We start from the raw sequence: 24,466 nt of genomic DNA on the forward strand, positions 1-24,466 counted from the left end.
CAAAGTATGGATTAGTCATTTATAAAAGTTTTGAATGGATACAAAGATGGATGGATGGAAGAATTAATGTAGAACCCCCAGAGTAACTAATACATAGTAAATACTTAATAAATATATGCTGAATTTAAATTAAATATACTTATCTGGTAAGCATACAATTCTGACTGTGGATCATTTTATCTCTACCTCTTTAGCTATCTTGCCTACTAAATGGCAATGTCTGTGTGTTCACATTCATTCAGGCAAGTCTCTGTGTTCAATACATAGTGGGTGTTCAGTGCAGTTTGACAGTGATCAAAAAGATACTATGATTTAAAAAAAATCTAATAGTTCAAGTTTCTAGATAGACGGGACTGATTCTTAGAAAACCAAATGCTTACGCAGGAAAGTTTCAACCACTGACATAACACTGTGAGAAGTATTTAGATACTTGATAGTGTCAAAGGCACTTGTGTTTGCTAATTGGTCTCGCCCAAAAGAAAAATGAACCTTCTAGTATCTTCCTGACAGAAGATAGTTTTACAATTTGGAGGAAGGTTCCTAAAAAGTTAAGCAACTATCTTCCCTCAGAAACTAGGAGATAGGGCTCTTTTCTTCCTTGATGATTACATTTCAAAGGGATGGCTCTCAGGACCTTAAGAAAGGCATACCTAGATTGTAAAACTGGCAAGAAGTTTTTAAAAAGATTTACATCCCAAAGGACAGAGAAAGAATTTACAAATATAAGCTTTCTAAAGTAAGTGCTCTAAGGAAAGAGAGGTCAAGGGTAAAGAGTCCAGGAGAAATGTGTCTAAAGTTGAGTCAAGCCACAGAGAACTTTAAAGCCCTCTTGGTCAGTGGGAAGGAACCTAAGTATAAATTTCAGGAAGGATGAGTTAGAAAAGTTTCTTGAAAAACAGAATAGGCATGCATGGGTGAATTCCTTCATGGGATCTATCCATCATAGTGCACCACAGCTGGTCTATTGACATTGTTAATTGAACCTAGCAAGCCTTTGGCTAAGGTAGAGTAGATAGATATATGCCCAAATCTTTAGGTGTAAAGGAATATTTGGATTAAAAAATAGAGATTTAAATTTGGCCTCATGAACATATATGCTGAAGTGTCTATATTTCAGAAAAAATTATCGCTTCTGCAAATGTTGTATAAGCTTTGTTTTTCAACTCCCATTTTTCAATTAAAAGACAGTAGAGGTCACAACCCCACTAAATGGTCCACATCTTCACTTCTCTTCTAATTACAGAGGGAATGTAGAAGGGGAAGCTCAGATATCACTTTTGGCAGAGTGTTGTGATTAACCTCACCTGAATTTATTATTCCGGATATTTATTAAATCTTAATATTTTAGACATATTTTACTTTTTGCTCTGTGCGTTTATCCAAAACTCTTAATTCTCCAATTCTCTAAAACATACTCCAGACATTAAGTAAAAAGTGGAAAGTAATGGGAGAAAAGTTATTTGCTTCTTTCTTCCCAGCATATTTTCTTTCCTTCAGGTTTTCTTTTATTTTTATCTTCATTCTTAGTCTCATCTACCCCTTATTATTTTCTCCATTCTGAAGATGTTCAAACTTTCTGGTTATCATAATGACATATTGATATGTGTGTGCATTCATGTGTATAGGCATACCTGCTTGTATATTTGGGGAGTATAAGGATTTATAACAATTTTATAGGGAAACAATCTCACAATTATTTGACTACTACTTAATGACTGCTTGACAGAGCTTGTCTGTAGTTCTGGTGAGGTCCGTGGAGCACATCCACACGTTTCCTATGCTATTTATACAACAAGAAGTTAAACAAAGAATACACATCTAAGCACATATTCTATGAAGGTAGAAATGAATTCTGCTCATGAAATGAATTGATTCTATTTGTGAAATAAATTATATTTATTAAAATGTACTTATGAAATAAATTCTGAAATATGCTAAAATATTTCAAGTATCACATAGATGATGCATAATCAAAATAAACAAGAATATCCAAATTTTTTATTACTCTTCTCTCTAGTTCTTGTCTTCTTGGCTCTTAATGCCCATGTTTAGCCATAATTTTTAAAGCCTTTCTTTAGTCAGTTTTCACTGAAGAGGTCAGGTGAGGTGAGGGTCTTTACAGGAAGACATATTCTATCTGTGTGAAATTCTGTTGAACTCATCATTTCCCAGTTAATTAAGCTGGATATCTCCTAGGAGATCTTTCTTGTATGAAATTGGAAACCAGCTTCATGTTAGTGATTGTACCAAAATGGGCTTTAGAATGTAAAAGTCTCTAATCCTCTTTTAAAAAGGCAAGTGTTTCATGTCACCTTGTCTATAGAGCAAAATCTCTTTCTGAATGAAGGATGCAGCTTTGCTAAACTGTACACTCTGATTATAAATCAACCAGTACAATAACAGTACTGCAGACACAACCTCCTAAAATAATCTCTTTAGCACAAAATTGTATCAGAAAGATGAAAATCCTAACAAGAATGTGATTTCTGTCGGTTTAACTCTTCATGCATGCCATTTACGCCAAGGTTTTTTTCACACTTCTATTACCAGTTCAACCTGGAGAAAAATGGCTTATTATATGATCAGAATTTGTGTGCATGAACCACAGTGAATGTAAAGCATATGAGGATTTATATCGAGTCATAATTCCTAGAGATTAGAAGATATTCAAAGAAAGAAAATAAAAGTGATTAGAAGGCCACAACTGGCTCGTGAACAGAGTAAAGGAGCCTAGGTGCACAGCTGGACTTCGTATATCATGCCAGGAAGGAATGAGGAATCTCTGAAGAATACAACTTCAGAGAAGAAGCTGAAATTGTTTATCGTTGCCCCAGGGAGGTGTAATTGGGGTTAATGGGGTGAAATTAAGCAAAGAAAAATTCAGAATGTATATCAGGAAACACATCTTAATAATGAGGTCTTTTATAATATTGTCCCAATGGAAGTATTAGAAACCCTTTTGTTCGAGTCATTCAAACTTCAGGTAGGAAAATATATGGAAAAATAGACTGTAAAAGACAATCGCATACCAGCCCTCAAGGGATGAATTACATAGCACAATCAGATCTTTCTGAGCTCTAATTTCCATGACTCTTTCAGTAACGTCCTCAAAGGCTTAATTTTCAAAACGCTTGTTCAATTGTTTCTACTATGCACCTGCATCACTAGCAGGTTTCAATTAACTGAGTTTGCAGTTGCATGCTGCAACAAGTCAGAGGTTTGCCTGAAAACCTTGGAAACATGAAATCATTTGGGATGACCTCAGTAAATATTTATGGTTGTAAACGTAGTTAATATAAAACAGTATAATAAACACAGTTCTGAAGAATGCTACCAGCAAACTGAACTAATTGCTACACTAAATTCCTTGTCTCATTTTATTGTTATCACATTCTTTATTTTATTAAAATAGAATTTATTCAAAATCTCTTAAGTCCTGGTCGCTAAGTAAATGGTGGGGATAAAAAAATGAAAATATTAAACAAGGTTTGATCTTCCATCCTTTTTGAAATGCATTCTGGCTAAAAATTGTGTCTTTTCTGCCATTTCATGCCCTGATACCTCAGCCAATGTCTGGCACATATATATTTATTGAATGAATGAATGAATGAATGAATGAATGAATATCCACTCTCAATGCTAACACATTTGGTAGATTAAACTCATTTTGTGCCTTTCCTTCAATGTACTCATTACAAAAGATATATTTTTAAATAAAATTAATTAATTGACTTATCGACTAATAAGCAAAGAAGCAAAGAAAGTTATGGTTTAGGCATGTTACCCAAGAATTTCCACTTTGTTTTATCCCAAAGGTCCTGGATAAACCCAAAATAACTGAAAGCCAGGCCTAGTCGCCTGAGGTCACTTCTTCACTCCTATGTGTGAGACTGGGGCAGTAGTTTGAGGAAAGGTATCTTCTGTTTTTAACATGACTTTTTTAAAGAAGCCGGAATAAATTCATTTGTGCTGTCTTTTGAAAAGGGGAGAAAGATTACTATTTAGGATTTTTCTTTCCCACTATGATCAGCTTCTGTAGATGCCCAAACAAGAGTACTAGTCCTCTATATCAGTGACCACTAAAAGAATATTTAAATGGAGGAAAGGCAATTTATAGTAAAGAAAATCAAGAGGTAGACTGATAGAATTCATAGTAGATTATAGAGAGGTGGCATTGATTAAACCATGAGCACTGTTGATATTCAGATATTGAAAACCTTTCCTTATTTTTCTTCATCTTTGGTTCCTTTCATATCATAAAAATAAATCTTACTTATTTTATTTCTTTGATCTTTGGCTGCTAAACATGTTTACATGTTTTAAAATATTTACTTTTTTACTATTTAATATGGCTCTCATATAGTTTTCAGTCTTTCTCCACACATGTTCAAAATTATTTGCTTCATTTTTTTCCTACTTTGCATCTATAGTTTATATAATACCAGTATGAAGAAAATTTTTGTGACTTTTTTTTAAGAATTATACATTTTCATTTGTAGCCTTTTAAAAAATATTCCTTCTGCCCTCTTCCTTTTTATTAGCAAAGAACAACTCTGCTGCTAATAAATTGTAATTTTGTATTAGAGGTCATTTCATCTCTTACTAGCTTTAAAATCTGTATTTGAAACATCATTTATTTATCTGGCCTCCAAAGTGATCTTCCTCTCATTTTCCACATATGTTGTTCCTGCATTTCATTTTGTTGAACAGAGTATAGACTCATCTGGTCATTTAGAGGCTTAAATTGCCTTATTATTATTTTACTCTGAAAACCTCAACATTCCTGACACAATCATAAATTGATTTATATTGTCATGTGCTGGTATCCCTGTTCCCATTTTTTTCCCCACATTTCCAAGATGCATGTACCATGTGAAAGATTCACAAAATACCATTTACATTTTATTAAACTAAACATGATCAGAAATTAAACCAGGTATATCCTAGTTTAGAAAATGTAGTTCATCTGTGACAAGAGTATATCAGAGATAGGATGTTTCATCTAAGTTTAGACCAACCTATACATTGATGGATGTCTGTAGAATTAAAACAGGCTTCTCTAGGACACGTTACATTTTCCAAAGCAGTAAAGCATGACAGAGTATAGTCATTAAAAGATAATTATTCCCATGGAGGTGGAGCATCCTGGGGCATACAAATTTATCTAGGATTATCCAGAAGTGAGCTAATCTGATGAGGACTGATGTGTTATCTGGGAAATATAAAATTTGCCAGCACACTAAATTAAACAGGACCAAATAATTTTAAACAACATGAGATTAAATTTAAATGTGATTGAGATTAAGCATAAAATAACCCACACTTCAATATGATTGTCAATACTGTATTTATTGTTTTTAACAAATAAGGTATTGTTGCTTTATGAGATCCTATTAAGGGAAGATAGAAAAATATAAAAGAAAACACAATGTGAATACCTACAGCCTCTGAATTTCTTATTGTTCTAGGCATTCCAGTTCAATAAATTGAACTGGTAAAGGAACATTCCAAAATTTCATTTGTTGTGTTACCAGTGTGTTGTAACAAGGCTGATTTTTTTTTTTTTTTTTTTTTTTTTATGTTTTGTAAAATAACTCAGCTCTAGACTCCAGTTCTAACTGCTAAGCATCCAAATGGCTGTCAGCGGTTCCACCCAACACATGCTCCCTCTCTACCATTGCATGCTGGCCTCCCTTCTGACGTTCTGGCTACCGACAAAGGCTTCCAGAAGCTATCCCTTAATTAGGCTCCAGTACCTCCCTCACACCCATGGAAGAGGCTCACTGATTAATCTCTCTGTCCCCTGCAGCAGCCAACCTGACAAAGAATTCTGCTTAAATTACAGCTCAGTTGGCTTATTTTCCTCTCTTTTCAAAAATGTTGACTAGCTCCCCATTTCTTTTCAATTAACTATAAATGCCTCAACCCAGAATTCAAAGACTTGTGTAAAATGGCTCAAACCTGTTTTCTCAGTTTATCATTTTCTATTCTCTAACTCAAACTCTTTATTTCAGTAAAATTGAACATCTTGTATTTCCTCATATTTTCTAGTATTTTCTCCACTCCAGGGTACTGTGTTTATTGTCCTGTGTCAGGAGAGTATGCCTAATATGATTTGAAATGTTAACTACCATAAAAACAACTTTTCTAATTTTTAAGTTATATGTTATATCCCACTCCCTTAACACAGTGATCTTTTTTTTTTTCCCCTCTTGTACCGTGCCTTGCATCACGGTTGCTTTTTATTTGCCATACCCTGGTGTTAGTCATTCTCATCTGGGAGAGAATGTACAGTATCTCACTCCTAGAAGATGTCTCTGCAGCAACCAGGGAAGAGCTGGGCACACAGTGGCTGGTCATCTATTCACTCATATATTCAAGAAGGGCTTATCAAGTAGTCAATGTATGTCTAACACAGTGCCACTGATGTTACAATAGAGTTTCATAAATAAGGTCAGAAAAATTCTGCCAATTTTTTTGTACCCCCAATTTCTACCAAAAGTTTATAAAATTATTTCCACTTCAAAAAATTTGGTGAAAACTCTAGTCAATAAATATGTGACATAAAATATCAATTTAATATTTAGTATTTCAAATGATCTGTTCCTGGAATGTTCATTCTTCTCACTGAAATTCCCTTAGTTCTCTTTTGACTTCCTTCAGGTCTTTGCCCAAATGACACTTTTTCAATGTGGTCTGCCCTAAACACCCTATCGACTATTGCCACACACACACACACACACACACACACACACAAACACACACATCTCCTGTATCTCCTTTATTTTCCTCCTTAGCACTTATCACTATTTAACATACATTTTATTTATGTATGTTTTAATTTTTTTATTTACCATAATAGAATGTAAATTCCATGAGAGCAATTTCATTTGAAGAGTATGTGAATATTTACACACCTAGTGCACCACAGGAAAGGTAAAATAATGCTTATCGAAGAGATTTACAAGCAGAGAAGTGATAAAATACACATGATCTCATCTCTGAGCCCTCATTAGCTCACTGAAAGGCAAGTGAATCTAGATTGGGTGCATGGACTGAAAAAGGACACTGCCCTTGAGCTATTTTACATAATCTCGGGAAAAAGAAGAGGGAACAGGGAACACTTACTTGATTCTGCTAACAGTGAGACCTTCCTGTTAGAAACAGGCAGCTTTCACTGGGGCAGATTTCTACTACTTTACTGAAAAGATGAGCCTTCAAGATCGTCCAAATTGGACTGGAGTCTGCAGGAGCTCAGTGTATACAAGTCTGTTAATTGACTGTGACTGACACTAAATTGTACCATTGTTTAGGAATTGGGTGTTAATATATATCCTCTATAGCTGGATCAGGTAAAGAATGATATGCCCAATATTACAGTGAGTTCATATTAAGAGCCACTGCTTAGGACAATCTTAGAAAGGTGTTTGAGGCTACCTCTCCACATTGGCAATAGAAAAAAAAAAAAAACGTTCAAATCACCCCAGCCACCCCAAAATCTTCATTCACTTCCCAAGATTGTATGAAGCTCAATCAAATGAGGGCTATCAACATATGTTGTGAATGAGCCAAATTTTTTTCTCTGCCTTTTTTGCTGTTATCCAAGTACTTAAGATGGTTCCTAGCATAGAGTAGGCACTCAATAGTCACTGCATGCATGAATGAATGAAACATTGCCAATCAATGAAGTGCCTTGCCCTCAGTTGTTTCTCTCATGTCTGTAGTATCAGTAAAGATAAAAGAGTTGCACAGTACAAGAGGGTTTTTTTTTTCTAATTTAACCCGTTATATATGTCTAATCATGAGAAAAGCTGATAACAATAGCAAAATTTCTTATAATAACCAACTTTCAATTACCTCATCCTGAGTTTCTTCTTAGCTTCTTATTATGTCTAAGGTGCTCTGCCACTATGAGAAAGATGCCACTAATCTGTTTTCTAATAACCTCTTTCTGACCCTCATCCAGAGGCTTTTACTCATTAGCTTTCACAGACTGTTTTATGCATAATATTACATATTTCTATACCACTTACCTTGTATCTTTCATTTCCTTTTATGTCAAATAGTCCCTTAATTCTCGTACATATTACCTTCAGAGAATAATTTTTTAAACATTTTAACACTCCCTTACTTCAATTTCTTTAATTGAAATTCTCTAACATAATCTCTTTTTATTGTAGCATTTTCATTTATAAATGCAATATACTTTAATCAAAGTAGCATGATGCAACATCTATCTTTGTTATGATAATCACATAAGATCCATTAGCAATACAAATGGGAAAAATCTGAAGGGAGTTAAAATTTTACATTAATCAAGTCTATAGCATTTCTTATTATAAATCCATTTGACTAAGGCATCATGAATTCTGGAACAACAGAAATGGGAAGGGAGTATATTTCTGAAAAATGTACAGATATACACCTTCTTATCTCAACTTCAGGGTTATTTAACTCATCTCTCTCTCTCTCTCTCTCTCTCTCTCTCTCTCTCTCTCTCTCTCTCTCTCTCTCTCTGTTTATATGTGTATGTGTCTTTATACTTAGAAAGTTCATAGTTTGTATTAGTTTATTGAGGCTGCCATAACAAAATGCTACAGACTGAGTAGCTTAAACAACAGAAATTTATTTTCTCACAGTTCTGGAGTCCAGAAGTTCAAGATCAAAGTGTCAGCAGATTTGGTTTCTCCTGAGGCCTCTCCTTGGCTTACAGATGGCTGCCTTCTCGCTATGTCCATACATAATCTTTACTCTGTTCACTTACACCCCTGGTGTCTCTTTGTGTGGCCACATTTTGTCTTCTTATGACACCAGTCAGATTGGATTAGGGCCCATCCTAAAGCCCTCAGTTTAACTTAATCATCTATATAAGGTCCCTAATTCCAAATACATTCAAATTCTGATGTACTAGGGTAGTACTTCAACATATAAATTTTGGGAGGACACAATACAACTCATAACATAGCTCATGATAGAGAAAAATATACAATCATAAAAGCATATGATAAAAAGTAATTTATGATAAATATGGTGAATTCCAAAGGAAGATTATGATAAATGTGGTAAATAGTAAATATGGTACTTTTTTGGCTTAGTTGGTTAGATGTTTGGTTGTTTTATATTTAAGAGAAGTGGGATATGAGCTATATCACAAAAAGATACAATTTTGTTTCAAAGGATGGGACTCGTGCAGTAGAATTGGAGAACAGATGAAGGGGATAAATTGTACATATCCCCAATGGCAGGAAAATATTGGATAAAGAATAAAAAAATCAATCTGTCTGGAACATTAAGTATTGAAGAAGGGTGATTTGCAAAAGCATGAGTAGTGGGTACCCTTTGGGTAAGCAAAAGTGTAGATAGGTATGACTTGAAAACCTAGGTAAGACTTCACTATCTTGCTGAGGAATTTGGATTTGGCTCCATTAGTAATAGAAAAGTATTATGGTCAAAGTCCTCTTCACGATTCTAATATTTACATGTATCATCTATTTTTTTTAAATCTATATTTTAACAAAAATCCAAATTATAAAACATATGACTTCCTTGAATGAGCACTTCCTATTATATAACAGTATGCCAAATTCAGTTGAAATTGTTATACACTAATCTTTAGGAGGCCAGATCAGTGAATTGCTTTAGTCACATGATCACCCTTCACAAATTCTAACACCCTTGGGCTCTTTATGTAAGTGTCTCTCTTTTTTTCATAAACTATAGCCTTTGATTCCCTAGACATCCACGGATTTATTTTCAGGAGTTGAGGAAAATAATTTTTTAATTTACAAGTTCTTAATGTGGGGGTTCTTGAAGACAGATGAGAAAATAATTATATATCTTTACTGACTTCTAACTGAGATATAATATTTCTTTCTAAAATGAATGTAGTCATGTGTCACCTAACGAAAGTGATATGTTTTGAGACATGCCTTGGTAGGTGATTTTGCTGTTATGCGAACATCATAGAGGACACTTGCACAAATTTACATAGTATAGCTACTACATACATCTAGGTTCTATGGTATAGCCCAGTGCTACTATGCTACAAACCTGTATAGAACGTTACTGTACTGAATACTGCAGGTAATTATAGCGCATTGGTAAGCATTTGTGTATCTAAATATATCTAAGCATTTTAAAGGAACAGTAAAAAATACAATATAAAGAAAAAAATGGTACGCTTGTATAGGGCACCTACCCTGAATGAAGCTTGTAGAACTAGAATTGCTGTGGGTGGGTGAGTCAGTGAGTGAGTGCTGAGTGAATGTGAAGGCCTAAGACATTAGTGTACACTAATGTAGACTCCATGAACACTGTACAGTTAGACTACTCTAAATTTATTTTAAAAACTCAAGATTAAATTAAGCACAAGAAAAAATGATGCAATAAACACTAGATATAGGAGGCCACTGCCTACATAATACATACAACACACTGTTTCACAGTGAACAATTTTAATAAGTAGAAAGAGTACACTCGGAAATAACAATAAAAAGTATAGTACAGTAAATACAGAAACTCGTAACACAGTCACTTGTTATCATTATTAAGCATTATGTGCTGTACACATTGTATATGTGGTACTTTTACATGACTGACAGTGCAGTAGGTTTGCTTACACCAGCATCACCACAAAGAAGTGAGTAATGCGTTGCACTATGACATTACAATAGCTATGACATTAGTAGACAGCAGGAATTTTTCATCTCAATATTATAATTTTATGGGACCATCATTCATATATGCAGCCCATAGTTGACCACAACATTGTTATGCAGCACATGACAGGCAGATATTTTAGAAGTTCTCAATCTGATGCAAGATCTTATTATTTACTGTGTTAATAAAGATGCGCCTATACTAAATATTATGATTTTTAAATAGTTTGATTACTGTAATTGCATATAATTGATTTTCTCTCTAAGCCTCTGAGCTTGATTTTTATGCATTTAAAAATATTATTCTGAGGAAAGGCTATAAGCTACACCATACTGCCAAAGTAGTCTTGAGGGATAAAAATGGTTAAGAATCCATGCTTCAGAAGGAGTCTATATATTACTCAAATACGGGAAGGGAGGGAGAACTGCCTCGCTTTATTGCTCATTGCTGTAAGAAACCTGTATTTAGGTTTTTGCTTTGACTACTAAACCATCTATTTCTGTATTTATCAGACTTCTTTGAGTCAATACCTCTGAGCCTTCCTAGACAGCTTCTTATCACTTGAAAGTTGACTGTAAATGGATTCTTTTATTTAGTTTACCCTGGAGTCAGAACGGGCAGGAAGAAATCAAGTTGAAAGGAGTAAAGCATACTAAAGAAAATTCTATCAATTAAGTGTTAATGCAAAAAAAAATTTTTTTTTATTTTTATAACTTTACAGTGAAATTCAGCATATTGAATGAACTTATCGCTAGTTTACATAAATGCTTGCAACATGTTGGCATATTCACCAAGTTCCACTAGGGATAAAATGTAAATGTATAGTTTCCACTTAACCAATCTCCAGATAAGATTTTAAAAAGTAATGAAATAAAGTCTAAGCTCCTCAGATGGAAGCTGCTCTATAAGTACAAACTACAATCCTTATTATTTTTTATAAATATTGGATATTCGGATCCTACTGAAACATTTAACGTTCTTTTCAAATGACCTGCACATAGGAAAATGCAGTCAAAGCATGTTGCACTAGAAATACCTGCTCCTCTCCCTTCCTATGAGGAGAGTCTCAATGAATAACTTGCTGAGACCCCCGCCAGTTTTGTCCAACAATATTTAAAGCCTCCCTTAGTGATTTCACTGCATTTACAGGAGGACTCCACAATTGAGAAGGAAATGTGTGTTTTGCTGTTTCTTGGCTCACATTAGTGCCTGGTTTTATCAAGCTGCTGCACAGCACTTCTGTCCTGAAAGACGTCTGTGTGACTTGGATACCATTTCATAGAGTCACACTGGATCCTCTTATGTCTCGCCAATTAAATTATCTTTCCAGCCTTTATTCCCGCCAAAGAGGTTCAAGCTGAGATTAGGTCACAGTCCTCTTAATTTGTTCTTTGAAATAGTGTGGAAGGCCTTGTGGAGAATATGAGCATGCACAAGCATTAATGCCTAGTCTTCCCCAGCCTCCGTAGTAGATAACTGAATTACTTTGCAGAAGTTCCTCCTGTTGTGTACCACCACCCAGATCTCTAAAAACTGAAGAGTTCCTTTTAATCTTCTTAAATTAAATTATAGCACTACCAAAATCTTGTGGTAAATGTGGAATTTAACTATCGCTGTGCCAATTGCATTCTAGATCAGGCATTATAGGACCTGAAAGGGGGTTCTTAAAGTGGTCTTTTTAGGAGGCTCTGAGAACCAAAAAATTGATTCTATCTTGAGTTTTTAAAAAACTGTCTCAATCCTGCTCCTCATCTTAAAAAAATAAATAAATAAATTTTTATGAGCTATTTAGGTATTTACTATTTTGTGTACTTTGCATTCTACACTTTGCCTCAACTTTTTCTTTCCTGGCCAGAATGTTTTATAAGATACAACTAAGATAATGGACATTTATTTTTTTAAAAAAATTAGATATAAAATTGAGCTCTAGTCTACAGCCATGCTACCTTGAACATTCCCAATCTTGTTTGATCTTGGAAGCTAAGCAGGGTCAGGCCTGGTTAGTACTTGGATGGGAGACCATCTAGGAAGACCAGGAGCTGTAGGTGTAAAAATATGTGTGTATATATATATGAGAGAGAGAGAGTTCTTAGTGGATTTTATATTATCACCAAAATACCAGCTTTCCATAAAGAGCCAGCTGCAACCTTAGACTCTAGACTTGCAGGAGACTATAGAGCCTTCTCTAAAACACTTGTTTAATGTACCTCTTAGTACTGCCAAGGTTGTCAGGATGAATCTCACTTTTTTTCCCAAAATGAGAGGAAGAGGACCTAAAGTTTCTTTGTAAAAGTGGGCACAAGGACGAGAAGTCCTGGGGGTGTGGTGTCCAGTTCTACTCATGAACATATAACCTCTGAAACCTAATCATCCTCAGCAACTTATCCTTCCCACACATTCTCTAACTAACAAAATCATAGTCATGTATTTTCTAAGTGCCTACATAACTAACTGTTTCTGCTAAAAGATTCCTTCAGATCCTCAGTGCTCAGGTTCCCCTACACCTTCAGGTGATTTCGTACTTAGAGAACATATTGCCCGTATTGCAGAGACTGAAAAAGCACAGGCAGCCCTTGCTTAACTATTTGCCGACACAGTTGCTGGCATGGTAGAATATTAACATGAGGAAAACCTAAGCGTAGATGATATCCTTTTCCAAAATCAATTCTTTTTATTAAGTATTCTCAATTCAAAAAAAAAGTATTTAAACAGATTTAACAGAATGAGGGGTTAAAAATTGGGGGGCAATTAGACTTATTGGGGTGATCACTTTGTAAGCTATATAAATATCTAATTATTATGTTGTATACCTAAAACTCCTATAATGTTGGATGTCAACTATAGTTGGAAATTAATTTAAAATATTTTTAAATTAAAATTTTAAAAAGTTCAGGCTAAAGAATTGAAAACAGAGATGATTGAGAACACTTCATCTTTGAGGATTGTCCTTTGAGGTGTATTTTATTTGAAGGATAAAACTCTCTTTGTGTTTCACATGTCTCAAGCTTTATGCCAACATCCTACGTTACTTCAGGTATTAACAAGGCAGAAGGAAAAGAAAAAGAAGCAACAGTTCATTATCCTTTTTAAAAAATTTTTTTTTTATGTTTTACTTACAGTTGACATACAATATAGCAGCCACAGGTGTACAACATAGTGATTAGGCATTTATATAACTTACAAGGTAATCATTGCAATAAGTCTAGTACCCATCTGACACCATATGTAGCTATTACGATATTATTAACTATAGTCCCTATGTTGCACTTGACGTCCCTATGTCTGTTTTATAACTATCAATTTGTACTTCTTAATCCTTTCACCTTTTTCTCCCAGCCCCTCAATCCCCCTGTCATCTCACAACCATCAAAACGTTCTCTGTATCCAAGAGTTTGTTTCTGTTTTGTTTGTTCATTTATTTTGTTTTTGTTTTTGTTTTTTTTAGATTCCACATATAAGTGAAATTGTATGGTATTTGTATGTCTTGACTCACTTCACTTAACATAATACCCTCTAGGTCCATCTATGTTGTCACAAATTGCAAGACTCCATTCTTTTTATGGTTGAGTAATATTCCATTGTATATATGTACCACCTCTTCTTTATCTATTTGTCTATAGATGGACACTTAGGTTCCTTTCATATCTTAGCTATTGTAAATAATGCTGCAATGAGCATAGGATGCATATATCTTTTTGAATTATTGTTTTGAGTTTCTTCATCTAAATACCCAGAAGTGTGGAATTGCTGAGTCCTTTGTCTCTCATTATCATTTTTGTTTTAAAGTCTATTTTGTCTGATACAAGTACTTTTACTCTTCCTACATCAGCTTTTTTTTGATTTCCATTTTCATGAAATACATTTTAAATTCTTTTACTTTCAGTATGTGTATATCTTTTGATCTGAAGTGGGTCTCTTGTAGGCACTACATATATGGGGCTTGTTCCCTTATTCATTCGACCACTCTGCATCTTTGATTGGAGTATTTAGTCCATTTCCATTTAAAGTAATTATTAATAGGTATATAATCATTGCCATTTTATTATTCCTACTTTTGATCTTATTTTCTTTTTCTTAAAGAAGTCTTTTAACATTTCTTGTAATACCAGTTTGATGGTGATGAATTCCTTTAGTTTTCTTTGGGTTTTTTTTCTGTCACTTTTCTGTTTTTTGACAATACTGTTCCAAAACACTTTTCTCTGTAAAATAGATTTTACTTTGTGATTCCATAGGTTCTTATCCTCCAAAGAAGGATTCACGGTGAGAAGACAACGGAATGTGTGCTCTTGTTTTCATGATTGAGGACTTTGTCACATTCAAATTCCACATGAATATTTCTTTATTTTATTTTTAAATATTAGAGGAAGGGTATGTAAGATCTCAAGTGCTCAAAGATGCTTCTTTTTTTTCCCTTGCCAATCCACACACATACACACATCCTCTCACTCTCTATCTCACATGCACATACGCCACTTGTAAAAGATTTCGCATTGCTTTTCTTTCCACCCAGTTCTTCTCAAGTCTCAAATTTTTGCCATCTCAGTTAAGTTCTTTCCTCTCCATCAAGACATCGGTCTAATCTGTCATCTCAGCAGCACTCACTGGTCGTTCTGTGAAGCAGCCTTCTATCTTAGCCATTTGAGAGCCCAGGCTCCTAACCTCCACTATCAGAAAACGACAAATCAAATGGTCTTGCTTTGACAGTGCTTCTTAAGCTAAAAAGCAATATCAAAACTTTTATATACAAGACTTTTGAGTAACTATAAACAAGATGTCAATCAGCAAATACACCTCAATCATTTTCTGGATATAGGAATTGTCTAATTACCCATACTTCAAAATTTTCCTACCTAGAGGGGAAAAAAAACCTATTTGATTTTCTCTGCCTTATTTGTAGTATTTTAATAACTGGTGTGATATATGAATAAAAATTTATACTTTGTCTTTTATTGGGTTGTGCTTCTTTCCAGAGATAGAGATGTTGTAGCAAATGTCATTTTAATACCCATTTTATAGTATCACATTTACAGAGATGTTTGGATCGTCACAATCATTGGAATTCACTTACCCTCTAGAAAATATTTTATTCTGTTCATAACATCACATTTTTTCTCTCATACAAAACGAACAATCTATAGTCATATGTTGTTTCTTTCTTTAAGTCACAGCTCCTAAATTGGGTGTCTAACATTTATAATGAACTGCCTCATTTAATTCAGATTGACTTTAAATGCTAGGCATTCATGTGGTGGGCTGTGAGTAGCCTGTGGTTTTGTTAGATCCACAGCATAAAGAAACAATTTTTCTTATCCTGATCCTATAGCTATCTGGGAAAGTGACACATGGTGAGACATAATGATAAGGAAGGCTATAGTTGCCCTAAGCTGTCAGATACCAAAGCCAGATGATTAAACCATTTTGTGGCATTCCCCAAAGGAAAAACGGGGCCGGGTGGGTTGGGAATGTTTAAAATGCTTAACATTAAACAAACAAACAAACAAACTCCAGAGCAGAACTCAAACCTGCTGTATGTGTTTTTGTCCCTCAGCCTGTAGAGTTCCTCCTTAATAAAGAATTAAGAAAGGAAAGAATGATCATTTTTAAAAGGTCTATTTACTGAGAATTATTTTTTTCAGCTGTTATATGGAAATATCAACTACTTTAACTTTTAAAAAATTATAAAAGGGCTTAAAATTTTCCACATTTCCCCATGAGAAAGATTGTTTTCTCTCTTTCAAGCAACAGACCTAAAAGACACAGTCATTCATAGTAATCATTTTACTTATTTCTTGTTATAATTCAAATACACTAAACAGTAAAGGAACTGAAATATATTTGGGACCCTTGAGATTGCTAAATTAATTACAAGTGATTGATGGGTTTACCTGGCAACCTCAAGACCTATTTGCTTTTGAAAAGCAAACCCTTAATTCTAAATCTAGCACAAAGATTCATAATTTGGGAAATTGTTTTTAGGTCTTTGGAGCACACTCCATACTGATACTCTTGTTTTAGGTAGAAGAGTGGGGAAGAAAGAGGAGTGGTGTATATAGTTTTATACCTCACCCTCTGGAAATTCAGGAGTTAATTCCTTTTCTTTATTATCTTCAACTCTGTGGAAGGCAGGTAGCAGCCCTCTCTAGAGACGGATTCTGTCAGCACTTCAATAGCTCCCTCAAATGAAACTAGTCACATTCAATAGCGGTTAGAGAAAATAGAGGACATATTTGCTTTAACAGGAGAAGACGAAAACATTAACAAACTAAACATGTTATTTTAAATCTATGAAAGTATCACATTTTAAAAGTACGAATGCCTGGCTAAACCTCGCAATGTGATGTCCGTGTCACCTGTACCAAGGCACAGCTCCAGCCTTTCTGCTGGGCTCAGCTTCTCTCATGCGGGACCGTCTTCCCCTTGGGAATTTTCTGTTTTCTGCCTCTTGGTCTCCATTCACACCCGCAAACTCATTTTACTCTTCCTGAGAAAGGAAGTGATAAAACTTCACTAATCTCTTAGCAAAATTCTAGCTGTGTATCTATGAACAGTGTACTGATAAACACCTTAAAATCCCATCCCATTTCCCTACAGAATTGGACCTCCCGAAGTGAGGTATTAAGGGGTTTGGTTTCCATTTGTCAGGATCACAATATCTTTTATTGTAACTGCCTCTGCGTGTCATTCACTTCAAAAGGTCATTGTGTAATTTACACATTTTAATTTTTTCAATCTTTTTTTTTATTTCTCCCCTTTTATTTTTCAACCTAGTCTGCCTTCTCTTGTTAACTGCTCAGTGACTCATTATCTCACCTCTTATCATTTGACTGTTTTAAGTCCAGCAAAGACTGCTTAAAAGACTATTAAACTTCCAGAGGACTGATTGGTACTCTCTCATTAGCTCAGTGATTCTTACTTGTTTTCTCTCTGATACCCTCATTAAGGCTTTCTTTCCAAGCATACACGACATTATCCCTATTATGAAAATAATACCAAAAAAAAAAGAGAGAGAGAAAGAAAAGAAAAGAAAAACCTCTTCAGAGAACCATTAAATTGTGAAGAAAAGAGAACAATAGAAAATCTAGAAATGGCTATTCTCACCATTTTAACAGCCACTTTAAGTTTCTGTTTTTAAAATTTTTCAGAACCCCCTATGACTCCTCTGAAAATAATGACTCCATGGGCATCTTGCCAGTTCAACAGCCCTGGCTCCTAATTTAATCAATAACTGAAAGAAAAATGATTATTGTCTAAGATAGTTTTTTCCTCTATAATGCATTTCAGAGAACCTATACTTATGAAGAAGTTCAAAAATGTTATGATATGTTTTATCTAGTTTAGGCTATGTTTAAAATAGAGTTTGAAACTGTTTATAGGAGGATTAAAGGAAATCATGCAAAAGATATAATATTTATTAAAGTGCCCATGATAGCAATCCCATTCTGAATATGTTCTGAACAAATAATTTGGTAATTTAACCAACATGTATGTTTTAATGGGATGTCTCTAATAGAAAAAAAAATTGAAGCTACCTGAAAATAAGGGATTGAGTGACTTATAATTTAATATATATAACCATTATAAAAAATTGAGAGTTCTGTTTATTTGAAAGATTTTTATGATATTTTGCTAAGGGAAAAAGAGTAAGTTTTAAACAGAATATATAATATGATGCTATTTAACATTGTTACAAAATATGTATTTTCTAGATACATTTTACTAGATATATAAATGATAGGATGGACAACAGTATGTTAACAGAGATTAAGTGGCAGAATTATGAGTAATTTTTGTTTCTAGTTTTTTATGTTTCGAGCTTAATTTTGAACTCAGCAAAATTTAAATCCAATTTTAAAAAGAAGGATTTGTCTCACAGAATAAGGACCCTAAAAAAGGAATGAGGAGGTGATATCTAATATAAGTTTTGAAAAAACAGGAAGTTTTCAAGGTGAAGAAACAGGAAGAGTTCTCGAGGTGAATACAATAGTTCCCTTTCAGGCAGAAGGAATAGAGGGGTCAAAGGCTGTGAGAGGTTGGGGGATTTATTAGCGAGAATGGCATTTACGAACAATGGCAAGTAGTTCAGTGTGGCTAGAACATTCAGTACAATGGAAATAAAGTTGGTGTGACAGGCAGGAGACAAATCTCGAAATACCACATATGCCAGGTGAAAGAGTTTGAATTTTGTTCTGAAGGAATGTGAAGGAATTTTTTTTTTTTAAACTGACATGATAGGATTGCATTTTTAGAAAGATCACTCTGGTAGCACTGTGGAAAATAAATTGGCAACCTATTACAGTAAACTCTGCAAGAAACGGCAGGATCCCAGACAAGAGCAGTGGTAATATGTTTGGAAAAAAGAAAACCGAGTTTGTAGATCCTTAGTAAGTAGAAACTTGAGACTTTGTAGGTTGGAGGCAAGAGTGCAAGTGTCAATGGTAACCTCTGGGATTTGGGCTAATACAATGGAATAGATAACTGCTATTCACTGAGACAGGGAGCAGGAAAGGAGGGCCAGGGTTGAGGACAAGAAGACTCAGTGCCTAACAGGGTGAATCTGAAACACTCCCAGCTCATCCGAGTGATGATGCCCATGGGCATCTGCACATTAAAGTCTATAATATTGGAGGGACATTTGGATAGCAGATGTGAATTTAGGAGTCTTCTTCCATTTGCAGACAGGTTTTTGAAGGATTAATCTATACTCACTCATCATGTGACTTTCATTCCATAACCCAGAGCATTGAGGCTTCTATCTTCTCTCTGTAACATTGTTCTTCTTAAAATTATATCTAATGCACATGGACTATAGACTAGTGGTAACCAGTGGGGATGGGGGAAGTGGGGGAAGGTAAACGGGGCAAAGGGGGTCAAAAAAGGGGTTAGGGGGAGGGTGAAGCAGGTAAAGGGAATCAAATATATGGTAGCTGAAAGAAACTGAACTTTGGATGGAAAACACACAATAGAATATACAGATGTCAAATTATAATGTACACCTGAAAATTATATAATTGTATTAAATAATGTTACCCCAATAAATTTAATTTTTAAAAAGTTAAAAAAATAAAATAATATCCAATGGTATTTAGGATGCTAAGTCCATTCACAGTGCCAGTTGTGAAAATAAATACAGAAGTATGTGAAGTGAGAAATGAGGAAGGCTCAGGAAACAATTTTGAAATCACAATTATTTAATGTTCTGTTAAAGGAATAAGAACTCAGAAAGAACGGAAATTTATCCATAGATAGGAGAAAAACCAGAAGAGACTACTGTCACCAAGGGTAAGGGATGTGAGGATTTCAAGATGTTGTGGGTTTTTCAATAGTATTGGAACTGAAGCCATGATCAGTAAAATAAGATCTGAATATTGTCCATGGACTTAGCATCCTGAAAGTCATCAGATATCTTAGTGAGAACAGTTTTAATATAGAAGAAGAAAAGTGAAAACCTGATTGGGTTGTGCAATGAAAGACATAACAAAGAAATGTGTAGAATAATCCTTCAAAAAATCTGACTGCAAATGGGTTGGGGAAAGAAAGAGAGAGGCTGCTGTCGATGGAGAGCTTTTTAATATTTCAGTGTTTTTTTTGCTGAGGGGAAAAGAACAGTAGAGTAGGAACATTTAAGGGTAGAGGCAGAAGTAAAGGTAGTTGACAAAGAAAGGAAAAAGGAAGATGCAGCATCTAAATCATAGTAAAGGTATCAACTCTGACCCGGAGGATATAGACCTCGCCCTAAGAAATAGAATTATAAACCTTCATGATGAATAGGGATGAAGATAATTTTGAATGTGGAAGACGTGTTGAGGGATTTTCTCAAGTAGCATTCCAGGATCAAATTACAATTTACATTCAGTGTTCCCTAAAGGGACCAGACCTAGCAATTTCTATCCAGACAGATTATTGGTGGCAAAATAACTCAGATTAACCGCACAATTAACTTTAGAAGTGAAATAAAAAGGGCTTGCTCACGAATCAGATGAAATTACTATGGAAAACAATAGAGCAGAGTTAGAGGTACTGAGAGTGCCAAGGAAAGTGCAGTTTAGAATAGGGCAGTCCAGATAAGCCTCATTGAGAAGGGAACATTTTGACAAAACCTGGAAGAAGTACAAAAAGACTATTCAATACCTACAAGTTGCCAGTGTCCTGTTCAAATAATAACAGGAGAGCTCATGGTGGCTAAAGAAGAGTGAGCAAGGGGAAAAGGAAGAAGGGATTAGGTTAGAAGGATAGTGGAGGCAGATTATGTCACATTTGGGGGTATTAAAATAACTGCCCTTTATGCTGAGTAAACTGGAGAGTCAAGAGGATTTTGAACAAGGGAACGACATGATCTGACTTCCATTCTTAAATGATCACTCTGGCTGCTATATTGCAAGTAGGTTATCTATGAAAGGGAACAGTTGAAAATTGGGAAATGAGATTGGTTCTATGGTGTGACAGAACAGGCTAGAATGAGTCCATGGGCTTTGGGATTTAATATCTGGAAGAATGACATTGTCATAACCTGAAAGAGAAAGGCTATAGGTACGCTAAGGGAGAAGAGCAAGGGGTTAGCTTGGGGCATAGTAAGTTCATGAGCTTTACTAAGACATCCAAGAGGAGAAGCCTGGTGGGCAGTTGGAAACACAAGTACCGAACTTGAGAGATAATATCTAGGAATTTGATGATTATTCTCAAAAATAAACTTGTCAATTCTAAAAGGAGCAGAAGAGAAAGGTTTTATTTCCTGACCCCTTAATCCTTGGTTCCTCTACTATATTTGTTCAAGGGATCAGTCAATATTTGATAATCAAGTAATTTAAGCACATTCTTTCCTATCATGAAAGAAAAATGCTTCATCTCTTCTAGCCACAAGATTTTGGAATATTAAGCATTCAGTGGATTGAATGGTAAAGGCAAGAGCAGGTATTCAGGCAATTTTTGAGACAGGCAAAAACAGAACTCAGAAGTGAGTTCTGCATTTGCAAGTTTCCCAGAAAACTAATTGGGCCAAGTCATTCTGAAACTTTCTGTGCAGCACTTTTGTGATGAAGCCAGGCTTTAATCTCCCCAAAGGAATTTCTATTTCCACCAGTTGGATTCAGGGTTTTACCTAAGATAAGAAGAAAAACAACAACAACAAAAAAAGAAAAACGAAACAAAAAACCCTATATTGTAAATTGACATAATCTCCAAACAATATATTTAAGTTCTAAATTATTTAGGAAACTTTGATCATAACATCATTTCTTATTTGCTTAATTTTATTGTATTTTCACCCAAAATCTTTTTAAATAGGATGTAGTTGTATACAGGTAAGACTTTGCACTCTATTATCAGAAAATGTATTATATTTCCACATGAACATAAAGAGAACATTATCTATGAAGTGAAAAAAATAACGCCCATAGCTTCAATCTTTCATTCAACTTCAGCAGTAACCTGCAATCTTAGGTATGATAACACTGTGCGGAAACCAAAGTGTATCAGTCAGGATTATTGCACTGGGCAGCTTCAGGACCCTCTTGACACTGGTTTAATTAAAATAAAGATTTTTTTCTTTTACTATCTTGAACACTTCTGTTCTTTTAGTGAGGTCAGGCTGCTAAAGTACCAATAGTATCCAAAGTGTCAGGGCCAAGGGACCAAAAAAAAATTTGAAGTGGTCCAGCCTGGGCGGATTCTGTAATGTAAAATTGGCCCACTTGTGCTGGCTTCAATACTCCATTCCTTTTGACTGAGGCTAGTATCTCTTTCCAAAAGAAAATCAAACCTATTCTTCCTGAGTCTATTTGCAGTTTGGTTTGGGGGAATTTTTGTTTTGAAACAATATGCAGAGGTCTCTGTTCACACTCAGGCTATTCTGTGAGAAATGATTAAACCTTATTTGCCTTGATTGTTTATTAAGGCTCCACAGATGTCTTTACATAACTATAGACTTTATATTTCTACCCAATAGAATAGCATTGGATTTTCTCCAATAATACCAGAGCTCACGGGTTTACTGTACCCTACACTCGATTTTTACTGAAGGCATCATACTTGGGATTGACATTATTGAGTTTGAAAAAACGCAGAAATTCTAGGCTAGAAGACCTGAGAATAGAAAGTGGATTGTTTCACCTCTCTTTTTCATCTTTTTCATCTGCCCTCCCATCACTCAGAACACCCTCTGACAGTGGGAAAAGGAATTGTAGTCACAAAAAAGTTAATAAAAAAGTGCACCGTCATCCAGTTCTTTATTCCATCTGATTCAAATATTATGTTACGCACACTCGTGTGTGTGCTCGCGCGCGCGCGCATCCCTTGACCCCCAAATAGTATAAGCTCCTGAAGGTGGGACTACTATCTTATTTCTATGATAGTATTGTATTGTTCTGAACTTCTAATTTAACATAGCTCAAACTATATTATTGTACATCTTAATTTTTATATCTTTCTACTATGCTATGTTTTCTAAGAAACAAAACTAGTTTATTTTTTTTAATTTCTCCAACAATAGCTGAGTACCCAGCTTCAAATTAAAGGAGCTCTATATTGACAAGTATCCATATATTTTTGCCAAGTGATTTTTTTCTCAGTTACTTTGCACTTAGGATAATTAAAATTTCATTTTTTTCTACTTCTGGGTGTCTATATTTTATCTTTCTTGCAGGCATACAGACTTAGATATTCCATTAATTGTCACTAGTAAATAGAAATAGTTGATGTGAGCCTAAAATGTTTACCTCTGCAAAATAAAATGTAATCAAAGAAATATATTATCATGCAATCAGATTTTTCAAAATTGCCTAATGATTTTAAATAAAAGAATTGATTATCCATAATTCAAGTTTTAATAAATAAATAATGGTAAAGCCCATAAGGAAAGTTATACTTTTGGTATTATTTATATTTACTTTTCTAAACATCTTTAAGAGAGAATTTTTAGTTCATATGATAGATATTCTAAAAAAAAAAAAAAAAACCACAGTGCTGTTTGGGTCTTAGGTTGGGCTAGCAGCATCTGTAAAGAGTGCATAAGCATAATCATTATACCAATGCCATAAATTGATTGTGAAGAGTAAAAGAATTTAAGTATGTGCCTGACACAGAGTGAATAACTAGATGAATGTTAATGATTATTATTATTTGCTAATCGTCTGATTGAATATCTAATATTCTCAGAGGTGGAGAACAGCAGTGTCTACCTGCTTTTCAGGAAGCTGTGTAGACTGAATGTGGCATGTGACAGTGATAGTGAAGTTGCAAGTAGTTGAGAATCAGAAGAAAGGGATTTATTTAGAAGGAATCACGTGTAGTCACAAATTCTAGATAAGGACTTTGCAGTGAAAGGGGAAGTTATGTTTAGAAAAAGCATCTCTTAAACTATCTTAATTTTAGAAAATTGATCTGCAGAAGCAGATCAGGGCTAATTTTAGAACTCAGTCAACCTTCGTAAAAGATTGTGAAGATCAACAGAGTGTCATCTCTTACTCAGTATTTCTTGCTCCCTTAGACTCACATTCAACACACACACACACATACACATATGCACACACATGGGCATAGCAATGACATTCAGTAATACGGTTCCAATAGTTTTGAAGTCATTAAGGTAAAGTGAGGAGATAGATTGTTATCAAGCCTCACTTTTCTGGGAGAACAGCTGATAATGACAGCATCTATCTTTCTCTCTGAGTTCTGATGCTGTGGCTGTGAAGAACATGCTCCCTTGCATCTTTTCAAATGTAATTTAAAAATATATAACTGAATAGAGAACATGTTTTCCAGAAATTAGGAAGGGGAAGATACAAGTCAACATCAATACTTATATGCTGAATTA

The 24,466-nt window shown here is 34.7% G+C and overlaps 1 protein-coding gene and 1 pseudogene across 11 annotated transcripts in view; both read left to right on the forward strand.

Annotated features, from left to right (window-relative positions):
* The window catches only part of NKAIN2 (sodium/potassium transporting ATPase interacting 2), an 831,125-nt gene that overhangs the window by 766,727 nt on the left and 39,932 nt on the right, over positions 1 to 24,466 (forward strand). The gene's annotated exons all lie outside the window — the stretch shown is intronic.
* LOC118606532 lies at positions 12,589 to 12,707 on the forward strand (annotated as a pseudogene).

Source organism: Rousettus aegyptiacus, unplaced genomic scaffold, assembly GCF_014176215.1.
Source record: "Rousettus aegyptiacus isolate mRouAeg1 unplaced genomic scaffold, mRouAeg1.p scaffold_m13_p_1, whole genome shotgun sequence".
Taxonomy (NCBI): domain Eukaryota; kingdom Metazoa; phylum Chordata; class Mammalia; order Chiroptera; family Pteropodidae; genus Rousettus; species Rousettus aegyptiacus.